At 47.2% G+C, this 12,282-nt stretch overlaps 1 protein-coding gene across 6 annotated transcripts in view; it reads left to right on the forward strand.

The window, feature by feature from the left end:
* Window positions 1–12,282, forward strand: part of LOC140418625 (uncharacterized) — a 73,182-nt gene that overhangs the window by 55,652 nt on the left and 5,248 nt on the right. Inside the window, exon 3 of one of the 6 annotated variants that reach the window (XR_011945179.1) lies at window positions 623–860. The exons of 2 other annotated variants lie outside the window; for them this stretch is intronic. The gene's annotated coding sequence lies outside the window, so the exon portion shown is untranslated. Of the gene's footprint in view, window positions 1–622; window positions 861–10,487; window positions 10,690–11,429; window positions 11,616–12,282 lie in introns of those variants that run through there. 3 more of the 6 variants (XM_072502172.1, XM_072502171.1, XM_072502173.1) reach the window with 3 other exon arrangements.

The raw sequence follows: 12,282 nt of genomic DNA on the forward strand, positions 1-12,282 counted from the left end.
GATAGGATGCTCTCTATTGCACATCTGTAGAAGTTTGTGAGAGTCGATGCAGACATGCCAAATTTCTTTAGCCTCCGTAGGAAGTAGAGACGTTGTTGGGCTTTCTTGACTGTTGCATCAACGTGAGTGGATCAGGACAGACTGTTCGCGATGGTGACACCCAGGAACTTAAAGCTATCGACCATCTCCACTTCTGAGCCATTGATGCAACCGGGAGTGTGTGTCGTGCTACGCTTCCTGAAATCGATGATCAATTCCTTGGAAATGGAAATATTCCATTAGATCAAAGGAAGGGGCTCATAAAGTAGTCAAAATAGTAGTAATGAATGAATCAGTAGTTATAGTAAAGGATTGAGTTTTATTTGCTGTAAAATTGTAAAAGCTTAATTGCTGTGTATGTGCAATGAGGATAAATGTATCGGCAAGAGAGACCTTCCAGCCCTGATTAGCCTCAACATTTGAAACTGTATGAATCAGGAATTGTACAGAATCAGGTAAAGAGATAGTATGAAACTGTTCGATTGTATTCCTGTCTAAGTTAATGAGAGAAGGTGGTGTCAGTAACTGGGAATCCAGTTCAATTAAACTAGTGCCCAATTTACCAATGGTTATGTTACAACAGGCTCAACGCTGACCTGATGTAATGGTCACTTTGGGGATGAAAGTCGAGGTTCCGAAGGTCTTCCTTGCTGGCCAAGTACTGAAGACTCTCAAGGCCGAGTTCCAAGGAAATTACTGTCAAAGAAGGAGCCAGAGAGGGTTACGCTTCTACAGACTGATCACCTGCATGAAATTGTAAAAGTCAATGTCTTCAAGTTGTTCAGTAAACCATTTTCTTTTAATACACATTTTAAATTTACTATCCAGACAATTCTGCCTTGTTTTAATTGGTTAAAAACGTGTCTGAAACAGTGAAACAAAGTGAATTCATTAAATGGTAAGTTGGGGTGGCTGAAATCAATTAAGTTACAGATAAGAAGATCAGATAACATCAATCTTCGATTTAAAAACTTGCATTTCTGTAGCGCCTTTCACAATCGCAGGACGTCACAAAGTGCTTTACAGCCAATCGAGTACTTTTGTAGGGTTGTAACTGGTGTAATGTAGGAAAAACAGCAGCAAATTTATACACAGCAAGATCCCACAAACCAATGTGATAATAAGCAGATCTTATTTTGGTGATGTTGATTGAGGGATAAATGTTGGACACATGGGATAAATCCCCAATTCTTCTTCACAATAGTGGGAACTTTTACAGGACCTGAGAGGGACAGACAGGGCTTCAGTTGAACATCTTATTTGAAAGAAGGAAACTCTGACAGTGCAGCACTCCCTCAGGGCTGGCACAAGGAATATTGGATGTCATTTTTGTCCTCTGGTCCCTGGACTGGGATTTAATCCCACAACTTTCTGATTCAGGGTGGGAGTGCCACCCACTGAGTCAGGGCTGAAACTGTAGACAATCCAAAGTTAGAAAGGGAAAGTTAGCCTTTAAAACCCTTTGCCTAAATTTAATAATAAAGACCTCAGTCTGGATAACATGGATTTAACTTCAACAAATGTGAGAGCGTTGGTTTAGAGCCACAAGTTTTGACTTTGAGACTCGGGCACCTTTTTGTCTCTATTGCTCGTGTCAATGACAGCCAGGCGACGGAGCTGAGGGCTGCATTTGGCGGCGAATAACAGGGCCCCAGTTTCCCAGTTGGGAAACTGCCATGGGCATCGCACTAATAGAGAGACAGGGAGGCGCTGGAGGACTGAGTGGGAAATGGGCCTTCAACCAGTTATATCAGTCACTCAGAGCGAACACAAAACCCTTCTCTTTCAATACATATACAGGGAAGAGGCTGCAATGAAATCTGTCTCTTTTCACCTGCATAAAGGCAGGAGGCTCAGATTCACATGATGAAGCAGGAGTCCTTTTAGCCCATCATTCCTCGATGAAAAACCTCAAAAGCTCCATTAATCTTTTCCGGGGCAGTAACCAGCTCTCCCCCCTCATCTTTAACCTGAGCTATTCCCCATGTGGCTGCCTGCCATCTCAATTGGTGAGCCAATAATCGACTGACTTTAACCCCGTACTCAAATTTTTTGACGCGAGTTGTTCTGATCTGCCTGAAAGCAGATTCAATGGTATCTTTCCAAACATAAATAATTGAAAGGGAATAATTTGCAGGGCTGTGGGGAAGAGCAGAGCAGTTGGATGAATCAGTGTACTTTCGAAGAGATAGCAGGGGAATCTTGGGCTAAAAGGACTCCTGCTTCATCATGTGAATCTGGGCCATGGAATACTGTCAATCCACCTCCAAGATTAAATCTACCAACCTCTGCCTTTCAGACCTTTTTACGTTTGGAAAGATACCATTAAATCTGCATTCAGTCAGATCAGAACAACTCGCGTCAAAACATTTAAATAAAATCTCCCTCATGGACAAGGCTGGCAGGGCTGAAAGGCAGAGGTTGGTAGATTTAATCTTTGAGGTGCTCGACAGTTCTCCACGGCCCCTACGGCAGAGTTGTTGGCAGAGAGAAAGATGTACAAATGATGTTTAAGTTTGAATTGACGGGGAATGCGGTGAGCCAGCGTTTGCGAGGAGCATTTTATGAGTATGGGGATAAAACCAGTCGATTATTAGCTCACCAATTGAGACGGCAGGCAGCCACATGGGGAATAGCTCAGGTAAAAGGTGAGTGGGGAGAGCTGGTTACTGCCCCGGATAAGATTAATGGAGCTTTTGAGGTTTTTCATCGAGGGCTATACAAGTTTGAACCACTGGAGGTTGGCTCGGAGAGGGAGCAATTTTTAGATGGATTGGACTTCCCAGTGGTAGAGAGAGTGATGAGCAATGGGGTTGGAGGAAGTTATTGACTGTATTCGTTCCTAGCAATCGGGGAAAGCCCTGGGGCCGGATGGTTTTCCGGTGGAATTTTACAAACAGTTTGCGGCCTTGTTGGTGCTGTACTTACTGGGAATTTTCAATGACTCTCTGCTGAGGGGACTGCTGCCGACCACACAGTCGTTGACCCTGAGTTCTCTAATCCCTGGAAAAGGACAAAGATCCCCTTGTGTGTGGGTCTTATCAACTTATTTCACGATAAAATACTGATGTGAAAATACCAGCTATGGTTCTGGCGAAATGTTTGGAGGAGTGCACAACAGAAGTGATCTCTGAGGACCAGACAGGGTTCGTCAGGGGCCACAGTTATCATCCAACATCAGGAGGCTTTTGAATGTGGTCATGTCGCCCCCTATGGAGCAGGTGCCGGAGGTAACCACCTCCATGGATCTGGAGAAGGCCGTTGACCGTGTGGAGGGCAGCTACCTCTTCGAGGTCTGGGCGATTTGGGTTTGGTCGTACTTTTATTTCCTGGGTGAAACTGCGATATAATTCCTATGGCTAGTGTCCGGACCAATGCTGTGAGCTCAGGATATTTCTGACTCATATATTCAGGCACAAGACAGGGATGCCTGCTGACTCCACTGTTGTTTGCGCTAGCGATTGAACGGTTGGCCATTGCACACAGATTGTGAGTGAAATGGAAAGGATTGAGAGGGGAGAGGGGGAGGAACAGAGAGTGCCTCTTTATGCAGATGATCAGTTGTTGTACGTTTCTGATCTCTCGGGTATGGGAAAAATTATTAAACTGTTGAAGTAGTTGGATCCTTTTTAAGGTACAGACCGAATATGAGCGAGAGTGCAATCTTCCCACTAAATTCCCTGGGATACAGGACAGATCTGGGGAGGCTGCCCTTTAAACTGACCAAGTCCAGGTTTAGGTATTTGGGGACGGGTGGCACACGATTGGACACTGTCACATCAGCTGAACTTGGTCGGTCTGGTGAAGGAGGACGTGAATAGGTGGGATGCCCTCCCACTAACCTTGGCGGATAGAGGAGATATGGTCAGAATGAACATTTCACCGAGGTTTCTATTCGTGTTCTGGAGCCTGTAGATCTCCCTCCCTAAATCTCTTTTCACTACAGTTAATAGATTCATCTCTGTCTTTGTCTGGGAGGGAAAGACTCCCGGGATTAGAAGAGCTTTCCTGCAGAGAGGGAGACAATCAGGTGGGTTGGCGCGATCAATCATGATGCTCTATTACTGGGCCGCGAACATTGGAAAAGTGCGAAGATGGTTTGAGGAGCCGGACGTGGGGTGGGGATGGATGGAGGAGGCCTCTTGTGCAGGGTCATGTCTAAGGGCATTGGTTACGGCCACTCTTCTGTTCTCCCCAGCCAGACTCGATGAGCCCAGTGGTAGTGGCATCTTTAAGGAATTGGAACCAGTTTAGACAACATTTTGGACTGAGAGACATGTCATTACTGTCGCCAATTTGTGATAATCATAGATTTGCACCGTCAGGGCTGGACTCTGGGGGGAAAAAGGGGTTGAGAGGTTCAGGGATTTGTTTCTGGAAGGTAGATTTCCGGGTCTAGACGAGATGGAGGAGAAATTTCAACTCTCGAGGACGAGTGCATTTAGGTATTTGCAGGTGACCAGAAAGTGAATTGGATGAGCTGCATAAATACTGTAACTACAGAGCAGGTCAGAGGCTAGGAATGCTGCAGCGAGTAACTCACCTGCTTCTCCCAAAGCCTGTCCACAATCCACACTGCACAAGTCAGAAGTGTGATGGAATACTCTGCCTTTGTCTGAGTACAGCTCCAACAACACTCAAGAAACCTGACGCCATCCAGGACAAGGCAGTCCACTTGATTGGCACCCCTTCCACACACTCACTCCCACCTCCACAGATGAACAGTGGCAGTAGTGCCATCTACAGTGTGCATTGATGATATTTACCAAAGCTCCTTACACAACACCTTCCAAACCCTCAACCACTACCATCCACTAGGGCGAGGACAACAGATATATGAAAACACCACCACCCGGACGTTCCACTCCAAGTTACTCACCATCCTGACTTGGAAATATAATGTCATTCCTTCATTGTCACTGGCTCATAATTGTGGAACTCCCCAACAACACTGTGGGTGTACCTACACCACATGGACTGCTGCTGTTCAAGAAGGCAGATCAACACCACATTCTTGTGGTCAATTAGAGATGCATAATAAATGCTGGCCTAGCCAGTTAATGCACGTCCCTTGAATGTACAAAAAAAAAATGTTAATTTAAACTGTCCTGGATACTCCCAATGAACACATCCTGAATCCTACCCCTGTCAACTTACTTTGTCCAACTGATAAGCAAGTTATAAATACCCACGATTATTGAGGTACCTTTCTTACAAGTCCCCATTATTTCTGCAGTTATTATAAATCCGATGATGCTGCTCCTGTTAGATGACATATAAAATACTTCCAACAGTGACTTACTTCATTCACTTTCCTTATCTCCAAACAAGTTGATTCCACGTCTTCGTCTTCTGAACCGAGATCATTTCTCACAACTGTATCGATCTCAAACTTGATGAACCAAGCTAAACCAGACCCTTTCATTTTGTCCTAAGCGTCTGAAAAGTCACCCAACCCTGAATATTCAGTCCCCAGCCTTAGTAACTTTACAAATGTATCCCTACATTGGCTATGATATCATACACATTTATTTCTATTTCTTCCATAAGTTCATCAATCTTATTAGAAATACTGATGCAGTCAGATAAAGTTTAAAATCTGACTTTCTATCATGTTTTCCTACTCTGACCCTCTTTACTGTTTCATCATTGTATTTGTATGTTCTGACCATTCCTGTTGCACTCTGGGCATCATTGCCTGCATTGCTACTCTAACTATAACCTTATCTTTTCTCGTTAACTTTCAGTCTTTCCCCTCACCTCAACCCTGTCCCCATACCAACTATTTTGTTCAAATCTCTCTCTCTCCAGCCCAAATATGTGATTCACCTGGGCACTCGACCCAATGTGGTTCAAGTGAAGGTTATCCCAATGATACAGCTCCCTCTTTCCCTACTACTGGCAATAGTACCGTATGAATCGAAACCTATTTCTACTGCACAAATCACACATTCAACATTTTGATCCCATTTACCCAATGCCAATTTGCTCATGGCCCAGATAGTACTCGAGAGGTTATTACTTCTTTGTTCGCTTTTGAATTCAAACCGAGCTGTTCATGCTCCCTGAGAAGAACCTTTTTGCTTTATTCCACCTATGTTGCTGGCAACAACATCCACTACAATAACTACGCCCACCCTCTCCTATTTTGCATTCGTCTCCAGCCCATAAAAATGTCCTTAAATCTATTTCAGGGCACTGGTGAGTAGGCTGGAGGAGTGCCTCTCGAAGATGATAGGTGAAGATCAGAGGGGTTTGTGAGAGGGAGGCAGCTCTTTTCAAATGTTAGAAGGGTATTGAATGTTTTTATGGCACCAGCGGAGGGGAGGGAAACAGAGGTGATTGTGGCATTGGACGCTGAGAAGGCGTTCGACCGGGTAGAATGGGGGTACTTGATGGCAGTTCTGGAGCGGCTTGGGATTGGACCAAGATTTGTGAACTGGGTAAAGCTACTATATAAGGAGCCGAGGGCAAGTGTCCGCACAAGCAACATTGGCTTGAAATAACTTTCTCTCCACCATGGGACTAGGCAGGGATGTGCTATGTCCCCCCTGCTGTTTGCACTCGCGATTGAGCCGTTGGCCATCACATTAAGAGGTTCGGGGGTATGGAAAGGAATAGTCCGGGGGGGGGGGGGGGGGGGATAGAGCATAGGGTCTTCTTATATGCCAATGACTTGCTGTTATACGTGTCGGAACCGAGTGTGTCGATAGGGGGAATATTGGAGCTGCTTCGGGTGTTTGGGTCTTTCTCGGGATGCAAACTAAATCTAGACAAGAGTGAGTATTTTGTGGTATCTCGGCCGGGGGTGGGGGCCGGTGTGTCGGGGCTGCCATTCCGTAGGGCAGGGACTCACTTTACAAACCTGTGGGTGCAGGTTGCCCGGGAGTGGGGGGCGGGGGGACGGGGAGGGGGGCTCCGCAGGTACAACATTTCTAGTTTGGTGGGTAGTGTGAAAGCTGATCTGGCAAGGTGGGATTGTCTCCCTCTGTCACTGGCGGGTCGGGTACAGGCGGTTAAAATGAACGTGTTGCCAAGATTTCTGTTTATTTTCCAATGCCTGCCGATTTTCCTACCAAAGGCTTTTGTCAGAGAGATTGAGGGAAGGATGACTTCATTCATATGGGAAGGCAAGGTGGCCAGAGTTAGAAAGGTGCTGCTAGAGGGGAAGGCAGGCAGGGGGTTTGGGCTTTCCGAACCTGACGTATTACTACTGGGCGGTGAATGTGGAGAAGGTGCGGAGCTGGGTCATAGGGTTTGATTCCCAGTGGGTCAGAATGGAGGAGAGTTTGTGCAGGGGGTCGGGATTGGAAGCACTAGCAACATCGCCGCTCCCGATTGACCCGTGGAAATACTCACGGAGTCCGGTAATAATAGCTTCATTGAGAATTTGGAGGCAGTTTTGCCAACACTTTGGGTAGGGGGCAGGGTCAAGGGAAATGCCAATTCGGGGGAACCACAGATTTGAGCCAGGGAGGTGGGATGGAAATTTTCGGAAATGGGAGGAGAAGGGGATTATGACACTAAAAGATTTGTTTCTTAGGGGTCGGTTTGCAGGATTAAAGGAGCTGGCAGCGAAGTATGGGCTGGAACAGGGGGAATTGTTTAGATCCATACAGGTTCGAGACTTTGCCAGAAAGGAGATACAAAGCTTCCGAGTAGAGCCGGCCTCCACATTGCTGGAGGAGGTGCTGACGACAGGGGGACTGGAGAAGGGAGGAGAGTTAGCGGTTTACGGAGCTATTTTGGAAGAGGAGAAGGCACCACTGGAAGGGATCAAAGCAAAGTGGGAGGAAGAGTTGGGAGAGGATATGGAGGAGGGGTTCTGGTGTGAGGTGCTCCGGAGAGTGAATGCCTCCACCTCGTGCGCGAGATTGGGGCTGATACAGCTGAAGGTGGCATACAGAGGACACCTCACAAGGGCGAGGATGAGCAGCACGGTAGTATGGTGGTTAGCACAATGGCTTCACAGCTCCAGGGTCCCAGGTTCGATTCCCGGCTTGGGTCACTGTCTGTGCGGAGTCTGCACGTTCTCCCCGTGTGTGCGTGGGTTTCCTCCGGGTGCTCCGGTTTCCTCCCACAGTCTAAAGATGTGCAGGTTAGGTGGATTGGCCATGCTAAATTGCCCTTGGTGTCTAAAATTGCCCTTAATGTTGGGTGGGGTTACTGGGTTATGGGGATAGGGTGGAGGTGTGGGCTTGGGACGGGTGATCTTTCAAAGAGCCGGTGCAGACTCGATGGGCCAAATAGCCTTCTTCTGCACTGTAGATTCTATGATTCTATGAGTTCTTTGAAGGAGTAGAACATGAGTGTGAACGTTTGCGGGGGGGGGGGGGGGGGGGGGGTAATCACGGTCATATGTTTTGGCCCTGTCCAAAGCTAGAAGATTACTGGAAGAAAGGAGGTTTTTAGGATAATTTCTAAAGTGATGCACGTGAAACTGGACCCGGGACCTCGGGAGGCCATATTCGGGGTGTCTGACCAGCCAGGGTTGGAAACGGGTGCGGAGGCAGATGTTGTAGCCTTTGCCTCGTTGATCACCTGAAGGCGGATCCTGATAGGTTGGAGAGCAACCTCTCCACCCTGTGCCCTGGCGTGGTGGGGGGACCTGTTAGAATTCTTGACTCTTGAGAAGGTTCAGTTTGAAGTGAGGGGAAGGATGGAGGGGTTCTACAATTCATGGGCATTATTCATTATGCACTTTCAAGAACTCGATAACATCGAACATTAGTTGGGGCAGGTGGGTGGGAGGGTTGGGGGGAGGGGGGCTGTGTGTGTAAGTGGTGACTATAGGTGATCCCTAATTCCTTTGTCATTTGCTTGTGTGAACATGCGGGCTAATGTTTGGGGTTTGGTGGGAGGATGGGATCGTTGTTATTGACATATTTGTGACTGATTATTGTTTATTGTTGGTGGGTGTAAATTTGGGAAAAAATGTGAAAAAGGAGAATTAAAAAAAATTTTTTTAAAACAGTGTCAGTTACTGTGAAAAGCCCCTAGTTGCCACATTCCGGTGCCTGTTTGGGTACAGAGAGAGAGAATTCAGAATGTCCATATTACCTAACAGCACGTTTCGGGACTTGTGGGAGGAAACCGGAGCACCCGGAGGAAAACCCATGCAGACACGGGGAGAACGTGCAGACTCCACACAGACAGTGACCCGAGCTGGGAATCGAACCTGGGACCCTGGAGCTGTGAAGCAACAGTGCTAACCACTGTGCTACTGTGCCGCCCATCCCACACAGCTACAATGCACTGTTTTATCCAGACCCAAGAATAGATTCAAGATGTCACGTTCAGCACAAGGATACTAGATATTATAGACTGTCAGATCCACAAAGTCTGTCAAGGTGGCTGCAACTTAACAGGTTATTATGGACATTAAACTGTGGGCGATATTCGATTCTGTGACCAATATTTAGTTAAACACAGTCCTGAATAAGGAAACTTTGCAGCCACCTGTGAAGTTTAAATGTCTTGTGTCAGGATGAACCAGCATTTGCGGAATATGAAATCTCTGGAGTGTTGGTCTCCAAGTGTCCTATTGAACACAGGAGAATGAGCTCAAATTGGGGCAGAGTTATCTCTGAGTGAGTGAACTTCGTAAACTGCTATTGTATCGGGGTATTCTGGGTCTGAGTTTTAACCCTGCAGTTAATTGTCAGGGATGCAGTATAATAAACCCTGAACAAAGCAAATGTGTGTGTGAGAAGCATCTGAAGCACCAGGAACCAGCTGAAACAGCAGAGCTGAATGTCTCCCAGTGCAGCCACAGTACTGTACTTATTCCATTCCAGCTTCCAAGTCCACCTGAGAACCAACCTCCTGGCTATTCATCAACAAGAAGCTTCAGAGACTCATGAGACTTATTTGTTTCTGAAAACGCTTCACTCCAACTAAAGGATCAGCTCAACAAGAAGAGGCCTGCAGCGATATAACGATTGCAGTCTAGATTCCATTTTCATCATTACAGCTTCAACTTGGTCTGTACCTAATTTCTGTGTATGTGTCAGTGAGTGTGAAAGAGACGAGAGACTGAGATGTTCAAACATCCAGGGAAATAGTGTGATAATAAATAACCTTTCCTTTAAAAATGGCCAGTAAGCCTGCTCCTGAAATGTATTTTAAATAAAGAAAGATCACCCAAAGGGGAAGAAAATATCACACAAACGTCCTGATAATGGACTGGAAAGGACCACGAAATGTAATCAAACGCTGTATAACCCCCTTCGGGTAACTATACAGAGGTTGCAGCCTCTCACACTGAATGTCTACGTGATCCAGAGACTCCTCCAGGCCACAAACATCAGCTGCAGCCTGAGAGTGGGTGAAACTCTTTAAAAACCTGTTCCCACACTATTTCTGACGGGCACTAGGACCCTGCTGCGGAACAGAAACCTTCAGGTCCCGCCCACGAGCTGTTGCGTCACTAAGACGCCGGCGCATGCGCCCTGCTTCCCCAAGATGGCGGCTGTGAACCAGGGCCTGGTCCCGGGAGAGAGCTGACCGGCGGTGATGCGACCTGAGGATCACCGCACCTCAGGCAAGGGGCCAGGTTGGGAAGGCGGTGCCTTCAGGAATAACTGGGAAGGTGATGTTTGGTCAGTTGCTGCAGTCTGTGCAGTGAAGGTGCTGTCACAGTGGTGTGAGGTGAGGAAGTACAGGATTATCACCCAGCAATGATCAATTAAGGGGAATGTAAATCCAGCTCAGGCTGCTTTCAGATTGGAAAGGGAGCTAAGGTGTGTCCTCAGAGCTGGTGAATGTTGTGGCTTTGGCAGTTTCTCTATAAAGTAATTCTCTACCACCTCTATCTTTAGAGTCATAGAGTTTTACAGCACGGAAAGAGCGCCTTTGGCCCATTCATTATAATCTTTATTATTGTCACAAGGAGGCTTACATTAACACTGCAATTAAGTTACTGTGAAAATCCCCTAGTCGCCACATTCTGGCGCCTGTTCGGGTACACGGGGAGAATTCAGAATATCCAATTCACCTAACAAACACGTCTTGTGGGAGGAAACTGGAGCACCCGGAGGAAACCCACATAGACACAGGGAGAACATACAGACTCTGCACAGTGACCCAAGCTGGGAATTGAACCCAGGTCCCTGACGCTGTGAAGCAACAGTGTTAGCCACTGTGCTACCGTGGCGCCCAGCATGGCAGCCAGTCCTCGAAGAACCTAACGGGAGCCTTACCCTCCACACCTTCTGACTGGCCGACGACTCGGTTGTTCTTTCTCCGACGCTCGGTGATCCGAATGCTCCAGGACCTCCGCCTGCCACTCGGCTGGTTTTCAAAGGATCGAATTTCAACGGAGGCATCTTGCTGAACGTTCAGGATTCTCTCCTCCGGTTCAGCGGGTCTCTTTTTTTTCCTTTTTTAAAAATAAATTTAGAGTACCCAATTCATTTTTTCCAATTAAGGGGCAATTTAGCATGGCCAATCCACCTAACCTGCACATCTTTGGGTTGTGGGTGCGAAACCCACGGAAAGAATGTGCAAATTCTACACGGACAGTGACCCAGAGCTGGAATAGAACCTGGGACCTCGGTGCTGTGGGGAACTGGCAGGTAAATGGAGAGAAAGCTGAGATGACGAGGGATTTATTTTCTCGAGTATGTGGTGAAGCTTTGGAATTCTGTACCCCAGAGGATTTACAGTGCAGAAGGAGTCCATTCGGCCCATCGAGTCTGCACCGCCCTTAGAAAGAGCACCGTACTTAAGCCCACGCCTCCACCCTATCCCCGTAACCCAGTAACCCCACCCAACCTTTTTGGACACTAAGGACAATTTAGCATGGCCAATCCACCTAACCTGCACATCTTTGGACTGTGGGAGGAAAGCGGAGCAGACACGGGGAGAACGTGCAGACTCCGCACAGACAGTGACCCAAGCAGGGTATCGAACCTGGGACCCTGGTGCTGTGAAGCAACAGTGCTAACCACCGTGCTACCCAACTGTGCTAACCACTGTGAAATGAGGGATAATGTGGGAAAACGGTGTTATGGTAGATCAGTCAATGATCCCATTGAATGGTTCAGGGTCGATGGGCCGAATGGCCAACTGCAGCTCATATTTGTTATGATCTCCTGGAGCATGGATCTGTCAATCAGCCTGAATCAGCACCTTCAGGAGAATTAGGAGGGTGAATATTAGATACAGCAGAGTGAGAATGGAGGGAGAGTGTGTGGGATGGAGATTTACAGCTTCCGCGGAATAAGAGAGAGGAAAAAATGT

The sequence above is a fragment of the Scyliorhinus torazame genome, chromosome 5, assembly GCF_047496885.1.
Source record: "Scyliorhinus torazame isolate Kashiwa2021f chromosome 5, sScyTor2.1, whole genome shotgun sequence".
Taxonomy (NCBI): Eukaryota; Metazoa; Chordata; class Chondrichthyes; order Carcharhiniformes; family Scyliorhinidae; genus Scyliorhinus; species Scyliorhinus torazame.